This window comes from Panicum virgatum, chromosome 7N, assembly GCF_016808335.1.
Source record: "Panicum virgatum strain AP13 chromosome 7N, P.virgatum_v5, whole genome shotgun sequence".
Taxonomy (NCBI): Eukaryota; Viridiplantae; Streptophyta; class Magnoliopsida; order Poales; family Poaceae; genus Panicum; species Panicum virgatum.
The window spans coordinates 14,101,186-14,119,496 of NC_053151.1; the positions used below are offsets into that span (position 1 = coordinate 14,101,186).

Below are 18,311 nucleotides of genomic sequence, written 5' to 3' on the forward strand. Positions count from 1 at the left end.
TAGTTTGATGCAAAGAGTTGGATTTGGGTAGATGGTTGAGTCTTGAATCTTCAATTTTGATGGACACTTTCAAATGATTGGAATTGACACCACTAGTAATTACCACATGTGGAAGCATGAAGGCCTCCTTGAAATGCCACATGCAAGTCATTTGTAGGATTCTTGACCTTTATACCTTGTAGTGGGGCTCCTCCCCCTATGTCAAAGCATTTGTCAATCCACTTAAAACTTGAGCATTTGTTGGCGAGGGTAGCTTTCTTGAATTGAATTGGTCACTTATAGTTGAGGATCACTTGTGGAACCACTATTTGATAGACTAGATATCATTTGAATGAAATACCACTTGTATGATCATGTGTACCAAGTGTAGAATATAATACCACTTGTAGGAATGATGATGGACCACTTGATGAATTTGACAAATATAACCAATTCTTGAACTAGATTATTTTCATGAGCTTCTTTCTCTTTGACTTGATCTAGATTACTTGCCCAAATGATCTAACTCGGTTTGAACCAATGACAAGCTTCTTCACGCCTCATTCTAAGGGTTATCTTGACAATGTTGAGTTAAACACTTGAAAGCTCATTTTCTAGATCAACTACTTGGGTTTACTAGCTCATGAACATGTCATATATTACCACTAGATCATATCAAGCATAGAAGCAATAGTGGCACTATATAAACATTTGAAACCATTTTATTTTCCATGAATGATCACTATATATGACTATATGCATTAATCATGTCCTTTGAAATGTATGTATGCATATGTCAATCAATTTTACCTTTGCTATCTTGGAGTAGAGGATAGTCATTTGATTCCAATTTTGATCTCCAAATAGCAATATGAAGTCCAATTTATAAGCTTGGTGAAGACAATGAATACCAATATGAAAACCATACTTCACCCATATGAAATGAATACCACTTATGATCAAGTGCACTATCTTGTTGTGGTTGGATTGCTTCATCTCTTTGTTCTTTGCTTGCATGAGAGAATACCATTTGAATATCACTTGAATTTTCATGAATCTCTCTATTTTGGGTGTTGCTTACTTTTCTTGATCAACCCATTTGATAGCTTCAACTAAGCATCTTTAATAATCCCTAGATTACTACATCCATATCGGCCTTCCAAGCACCTTGCTTGTCCATCCCACTCTTGGACGGCTCGGTCCCTCTCCAGGGAGAAGTGATCGGTTCAAGAACCATTCTTGACACTCACTTGAATGACTTTGGTTGATTGATCAAGATGATGGACTAGAAATGATAAATAATTTTCAAGTCTTCTTTAAGTCCCTTTCTTTCTACTTTGCTTAGTCTTGATCTTCCAATTTGAGTACCAAAAATGTGATAAGTACACTCAAATGGCCTTGTACCCAACACTTGTCATTCTTTTAGCTCTTCTCAAAACCAAACATAGGTTCCTCAACCACTTGTAAAGATGATTCCAACTTGAGGACCTTTCAATCTAAGTGACACTCAATCATTCCAATATTTATCACTTTTCTGGCAGATTTTGTACTTCTCAAAGAATATGTCATATCTCTCAAAGTACATGTTCAATTGTCATGATATTTTGTGGAGATGTGTGACACTAAGTCATATAGTAGCCATAAAAATTTGAGCTTCAATGCATTTCTAGATTGCTACCAGATTTCACATCTTCATCATGGGTGTATGCTGAAAACTGCTGCACATGCATTGACAAGATCCACTCCAAAACCGAAGTATCCCTCATCATATTCTCATGAAACTTGTACAGCAACTAGTACCATAAGTGTAGGGAATGCATACCGAATTTCAAGCCAATCCAAATAGATTTGATCATCCAACTATGGCTATCTTTTCAGCTTACTCAGATTTTCAATAAAGGACAGATTTTGAACAATTAAGCTATACTTCATCAAATTGAATCAAACTTGATGTCAACTTGTTTGAATACTCTCACAAGACATATATCCAATCATATCACATACTAAATGTTATCTCATGATCATATCCATTCAAACTAACTTAATTTTGATTACTTAGCATTTAATCCATTCAAACATCTTATAGCAAGCAACAAGAGCATATATATATCCAATTCAAGCATCTCATATGCACCCAAATGAATGGGATCAACTAGAGATATACATTTGTAGCTCATAATAAGTCTAGCTGCCAGGATCCACCTGAAAACAGCAAGAGTGGACCGTCCGCGGTCCATGGGCGGACCGTCCGCAATCTAACTTTAACATGAGTCCCGAACTGAAACCACCTCTAGTAGATTCTTTTTCAACACTGGCAGACTATCCGCGGACTCTTGGCGGACCGTCCGTGCTTTGCTGAGTGGGCACACCACCGGTGTATCCGAAGCTAACCGGTTGCACCGATGACCCGTGGGCACACCACCGGTGTATCCGAAGCTAACCGGTTGCACCGATGACCCACGGACCGTCCGCGGTCCCTTGGCGGACTGTCCGCTGTATATTTTTCCGCTGAAACATCTTTCTGTAGTGCCTCTGGTGGCAAATCTCATGAACGGCGGACCATCCGCTTCTTACCCGCGGACCGTCCGCACTACCAAATTTCAGACAGCCCAGAATTTTGCCAACTTTCACAAAAATCCACTTTGAATTGGGATCATTGCTCATAGATGTTTCCAAACAATACAAAAATAGCATGAAATCCTTGATAACTCATTGATCATCCAATAGTAAGATTCATCCCAAAAATTTTCCAAGCCATTAAATATATCCAATGTGCATGTGTGTTAGCATTTTCACAATCATTTTTAAAGGATTTCACTTGATCTCACCACGCCACTCGATCCTAGCAACATCGCAATGTTAGATCGCTCAAGTGGCACTAGATGACCAATATGCAAACAAGTTTGCCCCTCTTGATAGTATGCCCATCTACCCTAAATCCGGTCATGCACTTCTCTACACAACCTTTGGCCGGTGAAATGAAATGCCCTACAAGTCATACCTTTGCCTTGCGCATTCCATTTCATCTTACCAAATGTTGATGCCACACAAGCACCAAACTCCATCAAGCCTTTTGATCATCATCATGAGTCAACACTTGGCTTGATCTTCCTTGAATGATATGATCCACTCCATATCATCACATGACCTCTTTGGTCCATCGATCTTGACCTTGCTCCCTCTTCACCGTTACCTTGGTACATTTGTGCCAAGTCTTGCTCAAGCTTCACCGCCATGTAGTCCCTCGCTTCAAAGCCTTGACTTGCCCTTCACCATTGCAACCAATCCATCAAGCCAAGCCTTGTCTTGATCTTCTCCACTTTGGTTACATGACTCCATGTCATGTCTCATATGCAATGAGTTCCTCCATCACACTATATGAGCATAGCATCAACCCTTAGCCATTTCTCCTCCATGGCACATGTTGCTCATACTAGTGTCTTTGTGTGGACTAATTACCTATGTATCTCAACATAAACAATTATTGGTCCACCTAAGTTGTCACTCAATTACCAAAACCAAACAAGGGCCTTTTAGGGGCGGTGTGCTCTGCAGTGCGGCGGCGCTAGCGGCGAGGCGGCACAGGAAGGCGGTGGCGGTGCACCGGTCAACGGGCGGCACGGTGAGCGGTGCGGCCGCGTGGAACGTGTGTTGCGCACAGGTTCGTGTGCATGTAGCGCGTGGGGGCGGCGGGACGAGGCGGCAGCGGCGAGCAGCGCGGCCGCATGGAGCGCGTGGGCGCTGGCGCGCGCGTGGGCAGGGAAAAAAGCACGGCGTGCGGGGCGGGCGAGCAGGGGAGGGGAGGCCAGCGTCGTGCTCTGCACGGCGCTGTGCTGCGCGTGCGGGGGAGGGTGCGGTAGAGGAGAGGGAGGAAGAAGGGAGAGGGAGGGAAAATGGAAAAAAGAAAAGGGAAAAGGAAAAAAATAGAAAAAGGGAGAGAGAGAGAGAGAGGAAAAGAGATCGCGCCGGCGGATTTCGTGGCAGCGACCGCGACCGGACGCGCACGCGCGCCTGTCGGCGACGCGCAGCATGTTGTGCGGAAAGAAAAGGATGGGACGGTGATTGAAATCGGGTGTCGGGTCGACTGGATCGCCGGGGAATTTGGAGTTCGGACAGGAGGGGTTTAGGGAAAGATTGAGCTCAACGATGAAAAAGTTTTGAAAATTATTTTTAGCGCGTGATTTATTTTGGTAAATTTTTCGGGATGTCACACCGAGCTCCAGCGCAAGGAGGCCGAGCTTCAGGGCAAGGAAACCGAGCTCCAGTGCGAGAAGACGGCCGTCACCACGCTCACCGCGCCCCTTGAGGAGAAGAACGCAACCCTCAAGGAGAAGGAGGTGGCCGTTCAAAATGCAGAGGCCGCCCTCAATGATAAGGAGGCCTCCTTGTCCACGCTCCAGGAAGTTGCGCGGGCCTAGCTAGAGGAGGCACGAGGGTCTATCGCGGGTAAGTATCCGAGGCTTTGTTTAACATGGCTCTAATTTGCCGCACTTATCTTCGTTCCCTCGTTCAGAGCTGAAGAAGGCGGTGGTGGACGAGACCGCGGTGAAGGAAGCTGTCTACATCGCGCTCACGGCAGCACAGGCTGAGTACGCAGACCTAGAGCAGACCGCCATGGCCGTGTGCTAGGAACTCGTGGGAGAGGGGGCCTTATCTGGTAGCTTGATGGCCAGCCACCTGCGATCGCTGGGCGGTCAGGTGGCCGAGCATATCAAAAGCACTTTCTGCCTCGGTGTTCAATGGGCCCTCGCTGTGGCCTCGACACACTATGACATGGACCTCAAGCTGGTGTCGTCGGGGTACGTTGTCACGCCCGACATCATCGGGGATGCCGCAGCGGCTGCTATGGACGAGGCCGACGCCGCCGTCGAGGACTTTGCCGCTAACTTGGCCAAGAAGCTTGAGGACGACATCCCTCCCATAGCCGAAATCGACGCTGTAGAAGATCCGCAGGGCAAGATGGCAACCTGTAGGAAGTCTGGGCCTCGGAGCCCATGTAAATAAGTCAGTATTTTGTCGTAACTGTGTTTCTGGGTGAAGAAACTAGTTGATGTATTGACAGTGTGGCCGATCGAGGCCTTGTGCATTCGAGCCCTCGTTTTCTCTACTTTAATTTCTGTGTTCTTGTATGCGCCTTAGATAGGTCTCAGCGAGGAAGTTTGCATTCATAAGCAACTTAGGTGTAGGGAGGTGAGTGGGGATGCTTTATCCCAGAGGTGTAGGCGATCCCGCGGCTCGGCCGATCCGGTTTCCATAGTTGTTTTGCCTTGCGTCTACCTTTCTAAGTATACGAGAAACTTAGATACGAAAATTTTTCGAAAAAACATTGGTGTTTTTGGGGATGTTCGGGGGTTCCCCCCATAGTAGCCCCCGAGGGAGGCTTGGCTTTGCCGAGAGTAAAGCCGAGCCTACCTCAGTGTTCGTGCGCATCCGAGCCCCCGAGGGTTCGGAAGGTTCCCAAATAATAAATAAATAAACTATACTTTTTATTGCTTCGGGAAATTCGAGATACAAGTACAAACTATGTACAAATAGCTTGGAATTTCAAGGATAGAAGCGACGTAGCTGCTGAATGTTCCAAGCATTGGTGAAGACTTCGCTATTTTCGATAGCTAGATTGTATGTGCCAGGCTTGTGTACTTCAGCGATGATGTATGGGCATTCCCATGGTGGTGAGAGCTTGTGGCGTCCTCTGTTGTCCTGACGAAGCCTCAGCCCTAGGTCCCCTTTGTTGAGGTCTCGACGTCAGATCCTCTGCGCTTGATATCTCCACAGGGATTGCTGATAACGTGCTAAGTGTAGGAGTGCCACGTCTCGAGCCTCGTCCACTTGGTCTAGCGAGTCCTCGCGGACTTGCTGGTTTTGCTGCTCCTGATAAGCCTTGAGCCTAGGCGATCCGTACTCCAAGTCTGTTGGGAGGATGGCCTCGGCGCCATAGATGAGGAAGAATGGAGTGAAGCATGTGGCTCTGCTTGGGGTCATTCTTAGACTCTAGATGACCGAGGGTAGCTCCGCGAGCCACCTCCTACCGAACTTGTTAAACTTGTTGAAAATTCATGGCTTGAGGCCTTGCAGGATCATGCCATTGGCATGCTCTACTTGGCCATTTGTCTGTGGATGTGCCACAGCTGACCAATCCACGCGTATGTGGTAGTTGTCGCAGAACGCCAAGAACTTCTTGCCCATGAACTGGATGCCGTTGTCGGTGATGATCGAGTTCGGAACCCCGAATCTGAAGATTATGTCGGTGCAGAACAGCATTGCCTGCTCAGATTTAATCTTGCCGATAGGTCGAGCCTCGATCCACCTGGAGAACTTGTCGACTGCTACCAACAACTGAGTGAAGCCCCCGGGTGCCTTCTGCAGTGGCCCTACGAGGTCCAGTCCCCACCTGACCCGGCGGTCCGGCATCAACTAGTACGATGCTGTGTGATCCCTCATTCCGGATGGTTGATACAAGAGGTAACATAGGGACGCACGAGTTTATCCTGGTTTCGGCTGTGAGGTCGTACGTTCAGCAAAGGGGTGTGCGAATGCACTGTACTATCTTGCACCGGGGGTGCCTGTAGTAGGGGGTACAAGCGAGGCGAGAGAGGGAAGGAAGCTCCCAAGTCTCTTCTAGGTGATTGAGGCAAGTGCCAATATCGTGCTTCGGGGAGTGGGCGTGTGTGCGTGCTGAAGGTGAGGGAGGAAGAAGAAGAGAGAGATCATGATGATAGAGTCCGCCCCTCCTTTTATAGACACAAGGAGGGGCGGAGTACATGTACGGGAGGGGGAGAAGTCGCCGTTCCTCCCCAAATCGGGGGCGCACAGTGAACAACTACTGTAGAAAGTACGCTGTGGGGCTCCGAAGATCATGGCACCGGGCGTGCGGTTGTCCTGGGCAGCATCCTGGCCTTGCGAAGATCACGCCGGCGTCCCTGTGGCTCCAGTGGGCGTTGTGGCGTCTCCTGTAGAGGGTACCGTCCTCTGCGCGCGACGTGGCGGCGTCTCGAGGGTCTTGCAGGTGGGAGTCTTGCTCCGGTCAAGGCCCGGGCCGCGTTCGAGGGTTGCGCCCATGCTGTTCGAGGGTTCCTTGGTGGGGAAAGTACGAGGAAAGTACGGGGAGTTGGCGGCACAGTGGTAATAACAGTGCTGAGAACGTCGGGACTGGGCGTCGCAGGTTCCCACAGTGTCGTCACAGTGTCAGGGATGGCGGAGCAGTGACCGGAGTTGGCGGATGGGATCCCGGTCACAGCCGCTGTGCGGAGTGGTGGTCTGATGCCGTTTGACCCGGGTGTTGCAGTCGAGTTGTTGGCATTTAATGCCTCCGTACAGCGGGCGGGTGAGCAGACAGGTCACCAGTTCCTTCTGCCGAGGGGTAGCCTCGAGCGAGGCGGAGTTGGTTTGCTACCCTCGAGCGAAGCGGAGGCGCGGGGTGTTGTTGAGGGCCTCGGCAGGGAGACCTCGAGCGAGGCGGAGATTGCTCCGCGGGTTTGAGGGTGGTGCAAATGGGTTGTACTGTAGAGTGTAACATCCCGGATTTTTCCGGAATGTTATAAAGTCAAAAAAATGTGAATTTCAAAAAATTTCGTGGCAATGCTGTAAATATCAACTTAAGTAGGATTTCTGCCTCCTCAAAAATCCTAGTAATTAAAAAACTTCTAATATAATTAAGGTTGTTAATTGCTAGTGTGAGGCTATTTGGAGTTATTGGATTTTATTTGGCTCTACCTTGTTTAATTCGAATTCGATTTTGATTTATTTTATTGTGTGAATTTGTGTGGAAATTAAATTGAGGTGTGCCCCTCAATTTAATTTCAAATGCTAACACTTGTGAGTGGGATTTAATTTGAATTGAACCATTCGAATTAAATCCGAGCCCTAACCCCAAACCGGCACTGACTCGGATCAGCCCGTAACCCAAGATCCACCTCAAACCAATCCGGCCCGGTTGAACCTAAACCCACCTAGACCCAACGGCAGCCCAACCCGCCGGCCTGCTAGCTCCCGTACAGCTGGCCTGCACCAGCCCACACGCCCACCAGCCTGCACACCAGCTCGGTCCCGCGCGGCCCAACCGCCCGCGCGGACGCACTGCTCAGCCCGCTTTCCCCTGCCGCTCGGGCCCGCTTGCCAGGGAAAGGGGAAAACTATTCCCCTTTCTTCCCCGTCGCAAGGTCGCCCGCTGCTCTGCATTTTGACCGGCGCCACCGCCTCCACCTGCTCCCGCGCAGTGCCATCCCGGCGTCGCGACAAGCGGACGAAACCGCCATGCCACCTTTTTCCCTCGGCCCGCGCCGCGCACCCCGGAAACCCTAGGTTCCACGCGGGAGGCCGCTGGATGATTTCCACGTAGCCTCCACGCGCACACCGACCCCCAGCGTCAATCCTTGGCGTCCGTGTCCCACGCCAAGCCCAGAACCTTAGCTGACCCGCCTATAAAACCCGCAGTCTCCGCCCAAACAGTAGAGCCCAAGTGCTTTTCCCCTTCCGCCGCCACAGCGACCAAGAACCAGAGGAGGAGAGGGAGTAGAGGAGGGGAGGAGAGTGCGGGGCCAAGAAAGAAGAAGAGGAGGAGCGCCGCTATAGCCAGTCTAGTGCCACGCCAAGAGACGGAAGAACCAAGGAGGGGAAGCCGGGGAGACGGAGGAGCGCCGCCCGGAACACGTCGCCGCCACCGGATCAGCGCCCTGTATGACGACCTCGACGATCGTGAGCTGCAATGCACGGCATCGCCTCGTCTCGGCCACAAACCACCCTGCGTCGCGCCTAGCTTCACCGAGCACCCCGGTAGGCCACCATCCGCCGTTTGCCCCTCCTTTTGACCCTGTGTCGCTGTTCGGCCGCCATGCGCCGCCGCCGACCCCTCCATTGCCGGCCCTAGGATGCCCTGTCCCAACCTTTCATGCAGGAGCCAAAGCCGTCGCGCCGCCGCACCTAGCTCGCTCGGCAGCGCTATGTCGCGGCCCTGGAAACCAGGTGCCCGCGCTTGCGTGCGCTACCCAAACCTGAGCAAGCCTGGGGTGCCGCTCTTGGCACGCCACGGCGAGCTCCGCCACCACCGGCCGTGCTGCGCCCTGGCTTCCCAGGGGCTCGCACGTACGCGTCCAGACCCCCGCCAAGCTATGCCTTTTTCCTTGCCGTCGATCGTCCTCTGCTTCGGCTAGCCACGCCGTGGACTCGGTGTTCCGAGCACCCACGTGCATGTGCACCGGCCTGCCCTAGGCCGAGCCCCAGTGCCAAACCTTGGCACGCACAAGCCTGGCTCTGCCCTGACCACCAGATCGTTGTGCCGCACTAGTACACGCGCACGCGCCACGTTCCGCGCGCGCGCACACCCTGCCAGCCGGAAGGCCGAGCCCTTTGGCTCACGCCACGCCGCCGCCTTGACCTTGTCCTGAACCCACCACTGCTTCATCGTCGTCTCACTGCTGTCCGCCACGCGGACGCACCACACCACCGCCCTGTCTTGCCTCACCGTGGTTGAGTCACGCCGCACGTGCGCGCACACGCACCGCGCCCTCGCTCTTGCCTTGCCATGTCCTTGTTGTAGCCCTGCCGCCGACTGCCGCCACCGTAGCGTTCGCGACATGCGCTAGCCCTGCCTGTTGTCCTGCACAGCGCCCGGCCAAGCCACCGACGGAGTCCCGCCGTGCCGCCGCGCGACCACCCCGAGGAAGACGAGCCCTCCGGAGATCTTCGCCAGACCTCGCCGTCGCCGTCGCCCAGTGAGGAGGAGTCCCATCGCCGCTGAAGACAGCTGCGCTCCGCCGCCGGAAAGCCCGCTGGGGATCTCCGTCGAGCCGTCGTCACCCCACAGTTGGACCACCGAAGAGCTCCGCCACCGGAGAGGATCTCCGCCACACCAAGCCGCCTCGGCGCCATGGGCTCGACGTTCGTCGACCGCCTGCGCGCGTGAACCCCTGGCGCCTCTGTTTTCCATCGCCTAACCCACGCCGCCGGCGTGCCACGTCCACTCCACAGTCATGGTGGCCGTGCGGGCCGGGACTACCCGAATCCCGCGCGCACAAGCCGCCCTTGGTCCCTGCTTGCCCGCGCCGTAGCCCTGCTCCGCTCCGCACCGCCGCCGGGGATGCTGCCGCCGCCGAGCCCTCGCAGCCACGCCTGGAGAGATGAAGCAGAGGAGAGGGGAGGGACCGACACGGGGACCCCACTTGCCAGTGGCAGCGGCGCGCCAACGTCCCGGGCCCAGGAGCCAGCAAGAGGAAAACCAGGGAGAAGAGAGAGAGGAGGGGAAGCCCGTGGCCCTTTGGGCTACTTCCGGCCCAACGAGCCTAAAGACCCGGGCCGGCCCGCCTACCTGAGCCAAAGCCTGAGCCGGCCTGTGAAGCCGCAGGCCGAGCTGGCCCTCTTTGTGAGCCGAGCCGCCGCAGCGATGGGCCGAGCCGACCGGCCCAGTTCTCCCTTTGAACCCGGCAGCCCTTTTTGCCTTTTTCTTTTTCCTTTTTAAACCTTACACACGGGTCCCATCTGTAAGCATCTGGTGTGAGGCTGACCAGTGGGACCCACTGACCTGCGGACCCCACTGACCCGGTTGACCAGTCAACGGTCAACGTTGACTTGGTCAATGCTGACGTCAATAGGGCCCACTGCTGACATCAGCAGAGCGGACCCATCTGGTGACGTCATGCTGACGTCATCATGCCACGTGGCACGCTCTGGTGCTGCCATGTGTCACCTTTGTGTTTTCCCTTTTTCGATAATCATTTATTAATTCCAGAAAATGCTTTAAACTTAGAAAATTCACAGTAATTCAACCGGAGCTCCGAAAAATATGAAACCATTTTCATAATTCTTCTAAAATCATGATCTACGCATTAGAATAGGTTTTGCTGTTGTGAGTTGGATCTTATTTGATCAGTTTTGTGCATTCTTGCACTTTGGTCCTTGTATTTATATGTAATTACGATTAGGTCCTGATATGGAGGAGTTGACCGACGTCCCGGACGACCAGAAGATCAAGAAGGACTACCTCGACACCCGGAGGACCCAGAAGGACGTACCGGACGACTAGAAGACATCAGAGATCAAGGAAGACTATGAAGACCTATCAGGTTCACGCCCATTCGCGATTGAATACCTATTAGGCATTGCTTGCTAGATACGCTACGCTCCCAAATTGAGTGTGATAAGATGAGCTTGCATGGCTATTTATTTACCGCATTCCTTGATTCCCATACTTAGTAATGAATTGTTGTATGCTATTGCTACTATGAGTGAGATTCGGGGTATGGGAATATATGATATGATAGTCCTTGCTTGCTGGAAGTTGCCTCCACATATATGGGAGCTGGTGATTAGGTTACAGCGGGGGCGAGTGGACCCTTTTTCTGATCTTCGGATCGGGAGCTGGGGGTTGTGTGTTGGGCACAACCCTGTGAGCACCTGTGATGGGTGACGAGCACCTGTGGCAGGTGCTAGACCGTTCCTGTGGGAACATAGTAGAGGTGTAGTTTTGGAGGAGATACTTGTAATGGGTATCGATTGCAGACCGTGTTGACGGAATGCCAACTTGGATGAAGACGCTCGCCTCGGCTGGATGAAGGACTTGACTTTGTGGCCCTAGTGACGGAACTATGTCAAACGTGCACACCACTTATCCTTTATGAGGGGGGACCCAGCCCGAGCTAGCTATGCGCGGCACCATTACTGCAGGAGGATAGTGTTTTAGTGTCAAGGGGAGAGGGCAGGACCCTATCGCCCCCGATCGCAGGATCCATGGAGATTCCATTCTAGACAGCTTCACAGCCCCGGGCGACCTACTGCGGGAGGACGCGCCCCAGACCGGGAGTAGGATGGTGCCATAGCCGTTAGTTTCGTTGACTGGTGCCTCGGAGTTAGTCGGTCGACGGGTCGGCTAGTGACGGGGCGAGTGGGTACAGGTGTACAACCCCTGCAGGGTGAAAACTATACATATAGCCGCGTACTCGGTCATGTACAACTCTGGATCTGGAACCACACTGTAGTTAGAACCACATATAATTTTCTACCTCCCTCTAGTACCACTTTTCCTGCTTGGATAGCAGCTAAGGTGCGGGGAGAGGGAGTTCCCGCACCGAAGCAGGGTTGAGACAGTTGTAGTGGAAGATAGGAGACCGGGAGTCCGGGTTGCCGGAGCTGCCGTGTTGAAAGGTGTTTTGGATGACTTATATATTTTGCTTGCATAGGAAAACATAGCCTATCCTTGGCATTACTCTTATACCGTTTGCATCCACATAAAGCTTGCATACGGATGGTGACGTGAACCTATCCCGTCCTTGGGGATAGCCTGATAGATGCAGGATTCGAGTGAAGGAGTCGACAAGACGACAGCCGAAGGAGATGTGAAGGATGGCCCGAGCTACACTCCGAGCTACCTGTGGAGGAGGATCGAGAAGATTCGAGAAGATGAAGTTGCCCAGAAGATTAGATATCGTTTCCGCTTTCTGTTTGTTTTCTTTTAGCCCAAGGGGCTTGTACTCTGAGATTCGTATTACAATCCTTTGGATTATGTAATAAATAAACCCATGTGATGTTGTTAACGTGAGTTATGTCTGTGATATTCAATTGAAATGAGTTCTGTATGTGATAGCTACTGATCCAGGGACTATCACGACGATACAGAGGGTCGGGTTCACCTTTCGGGAACCCGGTCTGTTTCATAGAGCCAGGCCGTGGGCCGAGGGCGAAGTGGGCCTCTTTGAGTCCTTTCCTTTCCTTTCGGTCAGGAGGAGACTATAGGCCTTCGTGGGCCCAGTCGCTCGTCACGTGTTTTGCGTTTTAAGGGTGATCTAGTCCCCTGGTTAGGGTGCCTCTAATCATGGTACCCGACAGTTTGGAAACCTTCGATTAATGGAATTTCTCCAAATCTCCATTGCATTTTGATCGGATCAGTCGACCTCATTCAAGTGGGACGCTTGCTCTGGGTTAAGGTGTTTGCAACGGTAGCCATATTTCGGGAAAACACTTAAAAAGCACATTTGTTGCTCCCTAGGGACCTAGTCATCTATAAATTGTAGCGAAACCGTGGTTCTAACCCTCTAGATTAATCAGGGAACATGTATAATCAGTGATGTGGATGATAACAATCTTCTCAAACAGTTATGTTACTGAACCACTGCAGAACTTAAGCTAAAAGAATTCATTCCGTGGATGCTAGTGCTATCGATATACCTAAAGGATATGAATATATGCAATTTGACACATTTGATCATGCAGCTGGCCCACCTTTTCCCTTTTCGAAAACTGAGCTAACTCATATTTGGAGGCCAAATTAGGTGGGTTTCATACTCGGTGTGTATCAGACTTGAGATAGTTTTGCCTCTGGGTGCCATATGTCTAAGATAAAATCTTTAAATTCTTGCATGGAACACAGTGTAATTAGAATTAATCCTAGATGTTTTTTTTTGTCTTTCTGTCAGCATCAGAATGAATGGCAGAGTAGAACTTGAGCGACATCATGTGAGCCAACATAAGCTTAATGTGTGCCTGTTTTTCCTCCAAGCTCGAAAAAATGCTCAAACTTGGCTCACATACAAATCTTGACACAAACAAAAAAGTTAATCTAGCTTGAGTACCTTACAGGCCTTATGCCTTTTCTTCTACTCCAACCCAGTAGTGTACATGATCAATTGATTTGGCAAATGTACAGCATTGACATGAATGCACTATCCATTATTGTCAATGCCATCGAACAGGTCATGCAATTTCTGTATTCATGGAGTAAGTCTTATGAGCCTTCAGCTCGGTCAAACAGGACACCTAACATTTTGTTAGTTGAAAATCAAGGCAATTTTGAGCAGTTTGGATTGCAGCTTATCCTTTGAAGCAAGTTCATAACGTTCATAAGGCCTAGCTGTAGCCTGTAGGGAACTAGTGAACAAACTAAGTACTCCCCTTTCTGGTTCTAGAAATTAAGTTTTACTATAAAGCTTTTGGCATGACATTGTGATTGTTGAGGTACTTAAGTTTTCCAGAATGGAGCAGAGGCTGACTATGAGAGTTTATGAGAACCATCGTTATTTCATAGACACCTTCTCTAGAGCACACTTCTTTGAACTGGCATGACTGAGAATATAACATATTTTCCCTGAAGCCACTGATGGCCATAGCTAATAAAAAGGGCGTACTCAGTGCTGAAAGCTTTGACGCAAGATGGCATTTTGGGGAGGGAATTCTAGACAGCCTTTCCCTTGCAAAATGCTAATAGTCAATAGGACCTCCAGGTCATAAGTGGAGAGTCTCTACCACTGCACCAGATCCGCCTTCACAGCCATAGCTAATAAGTCCATGCAAACTGCATATGTAGTCCTTTCTGGATTATGCATGATATGATGCACTGGATTGCTGAGCTGCATTTAATCTTCTTGTATCATTCAATGATGTTTTTCTCAGTCAAGTAAATAAATAGAACATTGCCGTCACTAAATGACTTTTTTGCATGGTAAAACTCTCAATTTTGCGCTATCAAGTATTTTATGAATTGTTCCAACCACCAAAAACTTTTATTGCATTGCTTTTCAATTTCTGAAATTTCTTTTATCTGTTTTTCGATGCCCTTTACTATATTATTATTTCTGATTTTCATATATTATTTTGTTTCATAATATGTTATATTCCTGATTCCCTTTTTATAGGTTATTTTCATCATACATGATCCATTTTGATATAACTTTGTGTTTACATGTCCTGCATATGTGTTTCAGTTTTCTCAATTTCATTATCTTTTAGCTGGTGAATTGTTCCAAAGCGTTTACTGCTGCAGCCTTGACTAAAACTTCTATTCATATTCAGATATACCATGGAGCGCCCTTGATTTAGTGATCACCTTGAAGCAATCAAATTTATCTGCAAAGATTTTTGGTCAGAGCTGTTCAAGAAGCAGATTGATAATCTGAAAACAAATCACAGGGTAATGCAAAGAATACCTCATGCCTGATTTTTTTCCTTCTTATTAGAAAACTCAGATTTCTTGGACTACTGTGTATGCAGGGTACCTTTGTCCTTCAAGATAACCGTTTCCGGTGGCTTACTCGTGTTTCTCTAGATCCATCTGCAGAGAGCACAGATGCAACTGACAATGACTCTGCACCATTGGGTGATACTGCAGCCCAAACAACAAGCATGCTTCTGTATTTCCCATGCGGGTTAATAAGAGGTGCCTTGACCAACTTAGGAATTTCATGCTCCGTCTCTGCAGATATGTCAAACCTTCCAGCATGTAAGTTGAGCCATGCTTTTTCATGACCTTGTGAGATGTGGTTCGTGTTTAATTTTTTTTTATAAGGCTCCATACTTTGCTTATCTGTTAGATGGTGTTGTTAATTTGCACTGCACATCTTACATCAACCAAGTTAAAGAAGAACTAAAGTATGGTGCTTATTGTTCAGCTTCAGAATTTGTAGTGTTTGGTTTGATCATTTGAAGGTACCATGCTTTATTGTTTTAATACTTTACTTTTAGAAGTGGTGATGTGGAATCGACAGCAAGTGTACTTATATGTAGTGGAATCTAAGTTCTAAGTAGATTCAATATTAAAAAAATAGATTGATTGTGATTTATGGATTAGCTTTTTATAACCATACAATCAAAACTAGATCAGTTGTGATCTATGATATGCTTTTGTGACCATAAGATGTGGTTTTATCACCTTATTAAATATTAACTCATTGGAATCTCTGCTATTGGTATTTATAGATAAGTTTGTTTTGTATTACAGATGAATACTACTTTCCCATTCAGTTTTAGTGGGGAAAATCTTTAAATGGATAAATTGTCTTGATTGAGTTAAAAGGAAAAATTCACCCTTTTGCACACTTTCAAAGTAGTGGCCTCCAAACCTCCTAGAAAGATTAAGTTGTGACCTAATTTATCAGAGGAAGAGCTTATTAGGCCCGCACTGTCTAGTTTAAGAAAGGCAAAATAGCCACTTTGATCCTTCAACTTTGCTCCAAGGGTCAAGTTGGTCCCTCAATTTTCAAAAAGACCAATTGGGTCCCTCAACTTTTATTTTTACGCCAAACTTGTCCCTATATTGATGTGATGCTCCATAATACCATGAGATAGATATGAAAAGTCATTTTTACCCTTAGCTCCTTATCATATTCAATTTCCATTATTGTATAGTTGTAGTTAATCAATAATATGTCACAATAGATCTATTATTTTGTCGGCTGATTTGATGTTCTCGTATTTGTTGTGATTCCCTTTCGTATTTAATTTAGTCTAGATCTCATAAGAATATCATGCACATGTTTGATTAACTTGTTGCACCACTGCTAAACATGAAAATTGTGAAGGAGAGGAAATAGCCGAGGGTAACAATGACTTTTTAGCATTAGTCTCATGGTATTATGGAGCATTACATCATTATAGGGACAAATTTGACCTAAAAACAAAAGTTGAGGGATAAATTGGTCTTTTTGAAAGTTGAGGGACCAAATTGACCCTTGGAGCAAAGTTGAAGGACCAAAGTGCCTATTTTGCCTTTAAGAAAGCAACTCATAATCTATTTCATGCAGCATGGAAAATTACAAAACATTTATTTGTTCAGTTATACTGCTAGATACACCCCCATATCATATTTTCAATGGCTATTGCATGATTTTTTTACCTTATGTGGACTCACCATTATCTAAATTATCTGCTGACAGGTTCCTTTGTGGTGCGCATAAAGACATGAACTGTGAGAAATAATTCAAGTACAATGTTGAAGTGCTGGCTTATGGTTGTGTCATTCGGCACCTACGGGTTTTCAGTGTCTCGAATGAATTTTCCTTCTTCCCTTCGTAACCTTACTCCAGAGATCGGGTGTAACTCTTATGTGATTTTTTTCATCTATCAAAGTGGCTCACTTTCGTGTTCCTTTTGTACAGATCATATTTGGATGTAGTCAATCGTAGGTAGGCATGGTAATGGATTATGACTGTCTCTTTACAATTCAACTTTGCTTTTATATATTTTTAGTTTCAAATTTTATAAAGATTAGAGTCTGGCCCTTATATTGCTTGGCCAGCCAAGATTATCGAAGTTAAATTTTCAAATTCTTTACAACCTCTTCTAATCATAGTTCCTCTTTGAAATTCAGGAACGTACGGGGATCCTACATGAATTGAAGTGTTTTACTCTGAAGTTCTCGTTAAATGTGTATGTTTTCTTGCAGGCTATCCTGTTGGAACTATCCGGGAAGGTTTCTCTTGATTAACACTTGGTGCAGCCACCAATACCAACTATGTGCAACACAGTGTTAACGGCATCATATGTACTGACACCGTCTTCCATTTTGAAGACATTTAGTTTAATTATCATGTCCTAAGTGTCATTTAGAATTGAAAAAATATTTGCTAAAACCATTTTAAGACAATTATCTAATTCTGAGTCTATACTATAAAAGTTGACAGAATTGAAATTATTTTTCATCAAGATTAGACTCATCGTAACTCTTGTGGAGGTCACAATTGCAAGCCTAAAGTATTGACAAACGAGGATGGAGACCTATGAAATTGATTGCGAAAAATGTTTGTTCTGAAACTATAATTCTTTTTACACCAAGCAAGCACTTTCGTCTACCCACCCTTTGTACCTACATTGTTCGTGTTTTTACCACCACTAGTGGAGATGTACGTGCCACATGAACATAAACGTATTTTAAGTTTAAAATATTTATGACTAATTAGTTTGCATCGGTCTACTGCTAAAAAATCTCTCATTTGTTGCTAGATAGAATCACCAATTATATCTACTATTTAAAAGTTTAAAAAGGAAGCAACTTTTGGTATCTATATAAGACAACCCTTGATTAAATTTATATTTGATCATGGATCACCCGACCCATTGGACTCGATCCAACCCTCCTGAAAAAATCCAGCCTGACCTGACCCAACCAACATATTTAGCGGGCTTGGACCTATTTTTCTAGCCCAAGGAGAATTTCAGGTCAGGCGCGAGCCATGATTTTAGCCCTCGGGGTGGTTCGACAGCTGAAAAAAAAACATCATGAAGCTACATCTTTAAATTCATACAGTCCAGCAAAAGTCTAGTGGCCTAGCCCAACATAATGCTCCCAAGTCCCACCGTCTTACTGTCCCAAATCCCATCAGGTCATGGTGGATGCCTTATCTTCTCGACCTCCGCAAGTCTCAACAGGCAGGAACTCCGCCTTCGTGCACTCGGCACCCGATTCCGGCTGCGCTAACGCCGAGCGGCCACACCGGTGCTACTGTGCGTCCATGCTAGTAGATCCTACCAAGCGTGGACTCCCCCGGTTATCGTCATCTCGAGTAGCACCTTAAGGCATCCCCATCTTGTATCTCCTCCAGCGGCTCAAGCCATCGGCAACAACAATAATAGCG

The 18,311-nt window shown here is 47.8% G+C and overlaps 1 pseudogene; it reads left to right on the forward strand.

The window, feature by feature from the left end:
- Positions 1–12,257: 12,257 nt before the first annotated feature.
- Positions 12,258–16,700, forward strand: LOC120680945 (annotated as a pseudogene).
- The last annotated feature ends 1,611 nt before the right edge of the window (positions 16,701–18,311 follow it).